The sequence below is a fragment of the Crocodylus porosus genome, unplaced genomic scaffold (genome assembly GCF_001723895.1).
Source record: "Crocodylus porosus isolate Cpor-Errol unplaced genomic scaffold, CroPor_comp1, whole genome shotgun sequence".
NCBI classification, from domain to species: Eukaryota; Metazoa; Chordata; order Crocodylia; family Crocodylidae; genus Crocodylus; species Crocodylus porosus.
Genome location: NW_017728932.1, coordinates 10553929 through 10562299, shown reverse-complemented (window position 1 = coordinate 10562299; position 8371 = coordinate 10553929). Strand labels below are relative to the sequence as shown.

Sequence of the window (8371 nt, the reverse complement as noted above, 5' to 3'; positions counted from 1 at the left end):
TTTTGGAGGCTGAACAGGTTCAGGTCCTGCAGCCTCTCCTCATAGGGCCTGCCCTGTTGTCCCCTGATCATACAAGTGGCCTCCTCTGGACCCTCTCCATGCTGTCGACATCCCTCTTGAAGTGCGGCGCCCAGAATTAGACGCAATACTCCAGCTGCGGCCTGACCAGTTGTTTAAGCGTCTGGAATAAGGGGCAGAGGGAGGAGGGAAATTTCTCGTGGGAAGTTGCGTGGAAGACTCGAAAGCTTTGCAGAATCACTGTGCTAAAGGAGGTGCTGCTATCTTGTGATGCCTACTCCTCAGAAGAAGCATCTATTAGTTGTTTATAGCTAAATGAGCCTCTCCAAGTCCCAAATCCCAGGGATCCTGTCTTCATCTTCCCTTACTGCTGCTCCACACTCCATCTAGCTTCTTTAAGCTGTGACAGCAACACAGCAAAGCTGAGCGCATTTCCAATTGCAGCTTCCAGACAATGCCCAAGGACCCATATACTTGCTTGCTTGGCAGCCTGTCAGCTTGCTGCACACATGCTGAACCCCGAAAGTGTCACAGAAATGAGATTCAGGCACTGCACAACGCTGGCATCATTGAGAGGTGGCAGGACATGGCTGGCACACCAAACATCCAGAACTCCTGTAGGCCGTATCTTCTAACAAAGAGTTGGTCCACCTGACAGAGCGGGGTCTGGGGCTGTGGGCACAGGAGACGAGGCCAGAAACTAAGACGATCCTGATTGTGATGCTCCTTATCTATATAGTTTCTGAACAGCCTTAGTTCCTCTTGTCTGTAAAATGGGGGAAGACACTTTTATGTTTGCCAGGTGAACATCTGCAGAGCGTGTTGAGGCATGAAAAGAGTGGGATCTAGGAGCTCAGCGTTCTCGGGGCCCGCAGGAGCTCACTGTGACTCTCCCAGTCACATTGTTTGCAGCGAGCAGCAGTGTGCCGGGCATGTGTCTCATGCACTTACACCATCTCTCTGTGTTTTTAAGTCTCATGTAATTAGCACAGGCCCAGGGGTGGTTACATGGGGAGGCCATGCTGGTAGGTTTAGAGCAGGCAAGGTGTACAGCAAAAAAACACCCCTGGGTGCTGGCTGCCGGCAACAAACCAAACAGATCTTCCAGGAAAACATGGGGGTTCGGACATGTTTATGCTTGCTTGTGCGCGTGGGTCTATCCGCAGGTTTATGTCAGCACATGCCTGTGTGTGCATGTGGGTACACATGCAGGTTTGTTTGAGCATACCCCTACTTTACAGATACAAATACCTTGAGTGGTAAACTCACGTGCTTGGGCATGAGAGCCAGTTGCTCAGCCAGGGCTCCCATGGAAGCCGAACTCTGCTGGCATGCATGTGCATGGAAGTGTTTCTCCATGCAGCCGTCTGTGTCTCTGCATGTGTGTGTTTAGCCCATGAAGGGACAGCTCTCTATCTGCAGTTAGAGTGATAACAGACAAGGTATCAGCAGATGGCGCTCCAGAACGCATGGCCTCATTCCCCGTTTTTAGGACCGCTCCAAAAGTTATTGCTGTCGCGCCGCACAAATGGCTTCCTCTATGCATCCACTCTTAACCCAGCCTCACAACTGCAAATCCCAGCGTTCAAGCCATGAGATTCAGGCTTAAAAATGATGAGGTTTCACAAATGACACTTGCTGCTAAGTGTCAAATTTTTCCCTACATCCACAAGGCCTTATCAGCTGGTCTGGCTAGTGTTATAGCAGAGCTATGCCAGCAAACCCCTTAGGGGAGATGCATCTTTAATCAATCAGAGGTCTTTTGCCAGAAGATTTTAAACCAGTCCCTCAACTGGGCCAGCAAAAAGATTTCTTTTGCCACCATCAGTGTGCCTATAAATCGTTTTTTGCAGGCATCGCTATATTGGTAAGGGTGTTATTTATCCATCCGCCTAACTGACACAGCTGCACTGGCAACATTTTTTGCACAGACTGCACCTTAAAAGTTCATTATTTAACAATACAGAAAGAGGGTTGAGGTTATTGGGTAACTTCCCGGCTACTTTCCTGGGAACCAATTACTATGAGATTTGCGATGACATCATGAGTTGGTACGAAAGTCTGTGTGTGCCTGTATGTGCTTGTTTACTGCTGCACTGCATGTCCGTGGTTTGCCCATGGTTTCTCACTCCATTTTCCTCACAACACCCCCAAAGGCACTGTACCCCATTGCCTGCCCAGGAAGGTATGTGAAGTGTGTGAGTATTGCCCTGACCCGTGGGCAGGTGAGCCATGCTTTGGAAGATAAAGGGTACAGACTTTAAACACTCAGGGAAAGAAGGGTACATGTTTTAGTCCTGTCCTAACTGCTACCATTTCTTTTTCCTAGACCGACTGCCAGGAAAGCATCCTCTCACTACTCTGGTTGTGGAGGGAGTGAATAATAAAGCAGAGCAGTCACCAGCTTCTGCATTTATTGTGCCTTCTATGAATAGAAGATGAAAAAACCACCTTGTAGGGTGCTCGGCCACAGTCCCTTCCACGATGAACGTGAAGGTCATTCAAAGGTAAGACGCCATGTCACAACTGATCCTCACACGAAAATAGCAAATGGTTGGAGTGTGGGATGCACAAAACTTTTATGAAGCTTCTGGCAGATGGGAAATGGGCCCAGAATGGAAAACACAGATAGCTAGATCTTCTTTGATTTTAATAGGACTATGCTGATTTACACTGGCTGAGGACATGGCTCAGAATCATATTTCATAATAAGTCATGTCACATGCTGCTGCTATCGGACATTTAGGGATGTTACTCCGCTGTCAATCCAGAGTAAATTCAGTGAAGTTGAGCTGGACTTCCTGGTGCAACTGAGGGTCAGCTTTGCCTCTTTGGCTTTGTCCCAGTGAGATTTCATGAGATGTGCAAGGACAGGGCCTATTTTATATTGTGGCCCTATTTGAACTGGGAATGGCTGAGAATGGTAAGATGGGCCAAGCCTGTACCTAAACTCCTCCTTTGTGGAAGATCTGTAATGGTCAGATAACTATTTGCCCTTTTCACATCCCTTTACTGGGACAGGAACTCCAAAGTGCTTTTCTAAGCAGCAGCTCTGTACATACCACTCTTATCTAGAACCAGAAGCACAGCAAAATCTTGAGACAACCTCTCCATCGCTACTTTAGTTTTGCAGACCTCAGAAGAGTTTAGATAAGCTTCAAATAAGCTTCCAATATTTGGATTGCTTATCTAAATGGAATGGAAACTCCAGCCCTAAGGCCTCATCTTGCAAAACATTGAGCATCTTCAAAAGATTCCAGTTACTTTCCTAGATTTCAGTGGGCCTTTTGGGTGCAGAAGAATGCAGGGTGGCGTTAGTGATGCTTGTAACTTGAGCAATTTGAGATGCTCAGAAAGGAAGTGCTATCTAAGTCTGTGAGTAATAATGTGAATCAGAAGCCAATTGCCTGACAACTCTTAATTATAAAAATTGACCCTCAACTCCTGATATCACTTACAAACATGCTTAAATTGCATGTATTTGCACATATGGATAGGCAGAACTGAGTGAAAATTTTCCAAAGGGATGTTTTTCTTTTGAATCTGCTGATTCAACGATATCAACACTGTTGCGGAAACGTATCATTTATGCTGAAATCTGTGATGAAAAATCATTGAAGCATTTTGCTTCGCAGAGTTGACTGACTTATTTTTGATTTCCCCATCTAGGAAATATCCTGTTATACTGCACTTATTGTAACGTGCAAAATGATAAAGTCAAGAAAATTGCTTTGCTCTACCCAGAACAAACAAAGCTGCTCTGATATTTCCAAAGGGAATATTTTCAGAAATTTTAGTTCATGGGGAATTTGGAATTTTCATTCAGATTTACAAACTTTTAAACTGCCTGAACTCCCTTGGTAATTGGCCTTAGTTTTGACCAATTCCAATGAGCACTTCCTATGGACTTCCACTGGATGACTAGGGCATAAAAATATTGATGTGCATTTGCAGAATCAGGACCTAAGTGCTGTGATTTATTTATTACACATATTCATATTCTCACATCAGCTAGGAGTCCTAGTCATAAACCAGGACACTATACCAGCACCAGATCATTATGCCATAATCAATGTGAGCAGGATGAGAGAGATCATTAGTCATGTTAGTTTGATGTCAGGTAGAAGGATTTGGCAACCTATGGCCCACAGGCTGGATCTGGCCTGTGGAGCCATTGGAGCTGGCCCATGGATGTGGGGCTTTGGTATGATTCGGTGGCTCTCCCCCTGCCACCGTGGAGACAAGCAGTGGCGGCAGCTGGGTCCTTGCACCTGCCCACCTCTGACAAAGCATGGGTCGTTCCGTCTGCAGCCAGAAAAAGTTGCCTACCCCTGCCTTAGAGACTAACTGGGTCAGCAAGGAATGAGGGTCTAGGTTATTGCCCACAAAAACTTACACCTTTGAACCAGTTACAGCAGCATGCATTTTATATAGCCATACAGCCAGTGAGTGATAGATATTTACTTGGTGAGTGAGGCTGGGAAAATCCAACCTACTACAGTTAAAGTTACTCCAGACCCAATGTGCAGCTTCCCACTTCAGTGAATCGTAGCTAAGAACAACGTGGCTATTCATTTTGACACAAAGGGCCTTCAGGGATAATCATAGACGCTGTGCTACAAAAATGACTGCTCAGCCCAAGAAGTCCATTTCTTTTCCTCTAACTAGCCTTGGGCTACAAAAACTATTTTATGCAGTTTGCCGATGGGCAGAGTTTTTTATAGTTTCCTTTTAACCCAGAAACCTTTACAAATTGTGTCTTTCAAGTTAATTATCACAAACCTCCCAAATATCAAGTAGCTGGGGAGATAAAGTGGGGAGAGGGAAAGGAAAAAAAATCGCAATTCCTTTGTTTCATTTTGTCTAAAAATGGGCTGAAATGGTTAATCGTTGTCCTAGATTTTTCTTTTAATCTTCCTTCAAGTTGACTCTAATCCTTCCCACTTGCACACCAAACGAGACTCTGCTACATTTCTAAATCCAAGCACTTGCCGAGATTTTGAGGCCTCTGCACGTTTGTGTCTCTGTATAAATAATGGAGAACAAACTGTCATTTCTGGAAGGCATGCACTACTCTCAGCTTTCCCATTGGAAATGGGTATGGACCATGTTATTTTTCTGAAGCTAAAATGAAAGGGCTGGAGTCTCAGGGATATTTCAAATCTAACACTGCAGCAAAGTACCCTGCTTTGGGATGAGACACTGGTCCCCCTGACCTTGAGTGCATCTGATCCTGAGGGTTATAGTACCTTCAGAGAAGATGTACCGTAGATACAGTAGAAGCTTTGGTCGCATCCAGACAAGTGCAGACATTTGATTTCCCAGGGACAAGAAGCAGCGGGACACTTTGTGCGGCTGCTTGTCCCACGGGAACACCCGTGCCACGTGCCCTCTGGTGTGTGGTAGGTTACCCCGGGTAGAGAAGGGGAGGCTGGGGCCAGCAACTGTGCTGGCCCCAGCAGCCTTACTTGGGGTCCTGTGGACAGGGGATGCTGTAGCTGAGGTGCTCCTGGAGCTGGAAGCCTGGCAGGCAGCTGGAGCATGGCTCTGGCAGGCCAGGCTCTAGTTTTGGGTGGTGTGCACTGCAGCTGTGTGTGCTGTCCTCCCTTTTTTCTGCGTAGGTTTTTTTGACCCCGCACTGCAGGAAACACCTGAATGTGCTGTGCATGGCATTGCAGATGGGTCTGCAGCACCACATATTGTATGGCTGCAGTTGTCTGGATGTGGCCTTTGAGCGCTAGATTCAGGAGGAATACTGTTTTCTAAAAGACTGCTGGCCTCTATAAAGGCTGAAGGTTCAGGCCCTGTCTTTGTTAGTGGATCTTCTAAATTAGTCCCTTTGGGTCTGCATCAGTTTGTAAATCAGACTTCCCATCAGGGGAAAACGATTGATAGCCTGGCATGGGGGTGGGAGAGCACTGTGCTTTGCAGGGGGTACATACTGAGTTGAGCAGGGGTGAACTCGGGTCTTTTCATTTGCAAGGCACTGGGGGAGAAGGCAAATGCATGACAGAAACAATGCACTTGGTACAGAACCCATGGGAAGGAGAATTAGCAGCTCTGCTCAGACTTTCAGGACTCGGCTCCTCCTCAGTTCCTTTTGTGCAACAGAATGAGAGCATCTGACAGGGCAGGTGCAGCTGCAGAGCGCTCTGGGAAGCACCCACATTTTATTTACATGCATGATTTGAGTTTGTTAAGCAGCATTTTCTTTAAACCCAACTCGCAGTCCCTCTCCCTCTAGTACTAACCTTCCTTGTGCACTCATGGATCGGTAAGATAATCCATGAGACAGGGAGAGGGCAAGGCAAAGAAAGCAAGTCTCCCTGCCTCCTACTGTACCAGACTGTGGCAGCTTTCCTCAGCCTTCACTCCTGCAAAATCTCCCAGTGTAGCTTAAGGAGGCTTTGACCAATGAAGGGCCCATGACTGTGCCTCCCTGATTCACTGCCCACAATACAGAGAATTCAAGTTCAAATGCATCAGTACCATTTAAGGGCCTCATGTGTTTCAAAGCCTTGAAGTCCTTCCCTGCAAGTTCCTCTCCTTTTATTTGGCATCTCTTATTTAATTGTAAAGCAGTATAAACAATAACCCATCAGGTCTCTGGGTTTGGCAGTAACTTAATAGCGGGGTTAAACAGGGGAACAGTTCTCTGGTAGGGGGAAGGACTAGATGGCCTAACAATATAAACTCCACTTTAGCTCATGACCTTCTACTTTGTGAATTTATGCTTTTTGCTGCCCTCAGAGTAGCCTGCATCGACTAAGCGGCCTATAAATTACAGTGCAAAATTACCTGCTTGCTAAATTCAACCATATCTTCTGGCTAATTTGGGAAGCTCGGACTAGTTCCTTCTCTTGGCTATGTCAAAGAGAAATGAACACCCTTTCGCTTGTTAGTGCTGATCTTTCCCAGTGGCACTGAATTTCAAAGGGAAAGACCTTAGAGCTACTAAATGATTAATTGCAACTTGCCTGCTATAAGAAGCTACTGATGAGACAGCTTATTGCATGCTGCTGTTTTTTGAAACAGCCTAGCTTGTAAATCAGGGATCTGTTCAAACCCAGAATTTAACCTCCAACTTGTCAGCGCTATGCTTTATTCCTAGGGAGGCGAATGGCTGCTTCACTTGGCTATGTGTGTGAAGAGGGTAGAGTGAGTCCAAGTGGTAGAGAGACTGTGCTAAACTGATAGCTTTGTTAAAGTGACAGTGAAAGTATAGTTCCAGGATAGAGACTGACTTAAGACACTGGGCCTGACAGGGAGAGAAAAAAACCCTATGTAAAGCAAATTAATTGAAGACAGAGGGTGGGATTTGTCAAGGAGTTGGAAGGCCCCTTTGAAAACCCAAGCTAGACAGCGGCAAAAAGCCAAGCTTGAGTAAGAACTTTGGTTAACTGGGCTCTCCAGAAATGCACAATAAAAAGAGGTGGAGAAAAGGTCTGCAAAATTACAGAAAACAAGGCTTTCATTTATTGTCATACCAGGAAGAACTTAAATAACAGACAGTTCAGATTTTAGTTTTGATCACAGTACTGCATGCGGATACCAGTTAACTATTTTTATATATGTGGTCTTCATCATTCATCTTGGCTGATGGCTTAGGGCTTGCTTTTTTTACACCCATCTAATCAGCTGACTTCCCATTCACCCAAAGCCCTACCCACCCCAAGATTTTGAATCTATAGGAACATTTCAGATGAATGGGTCTGTCTCATGTTTAAAAAGAACTGAGGCAGATTTGGACTGATTGAATCCTAACTTCACTATGGGAGTTGTGGTGACCTGAGCTTCACTTCTGTGGTTTACACAACGATAACTGATGAGAACTACTTGCACTTTTTAGCATCTTTTTTCTGAGCATCTCAAAACATTTGCTAAAAATGGTTCACAGGTGAGGAAACTGAGGCACAGTAAAATGAGGTGGCTTGTCCAATATTACATGGTGTGTGCATTTCAGAACTGAGAATTAAGTTTTATCTTGCTGGGAACCTATGATCCCTGCTGACTTCCTGCCCCTGGGGCAGGGGGCTGGACTCAGTGATCCTCCGGGGTCCCTTCCAGCCCAAGTGTCTTTGAAATCTATGAAAGTTCAGGGTTGATGTTTCCCGAAGTGGTTAGTGATTTTTAGACCTCAATCCAAAACACCTGAGTAGTAGGCAGGCTGATTTTCAGATGGTGCTGAGTACCTGCCCTCTGGAAAGCAGGTCCCTTTAACATGTTTGTAACTGGGACCCAAACTGGACCCAAATGGTCCATAAGCTAATGCCTCAGGCTGGCACCTTTTGCTGTAATTCTTGGCCCATCCCTCCTGCGCCAGCATCACCAGCACCGCCCCTCCTTCTTTTGT

The 8371-nt window shown here is 45.8% G+C and overlaps 1 protein-coding gene and 1 long non-coding RNA gene across 2 annotated transcripts in view; one reads left to right on the top strand and one right to left on the bottom strand.

Moving 5' to 3' along the window:
• Positions 1-8371, top strand: part of LOC109317095 — a 74760-nt gene that overhangs the window by 33144 nt on the left and 33245 nt on the right. The window contains exon 2 of the long non-coding RNA XR_002102973.1: positions 2348-2525. This is a non-coding gene — a long non-coding RNA (uncharacterized LOC109317095). The remainder of the gene's footprint in view (positions 1-2347; positions 2526-8371) is intronic.
• Positions 1-8371, bottom strand: part of LOC109317094 (coiled-coil domain-containing protein 92) — a 60644-nt gene that overhangs the window by 29691 nt on the left and 22582 nt on the right. The gene's annotated exons all lie outside the window — the stretch shown is intronic.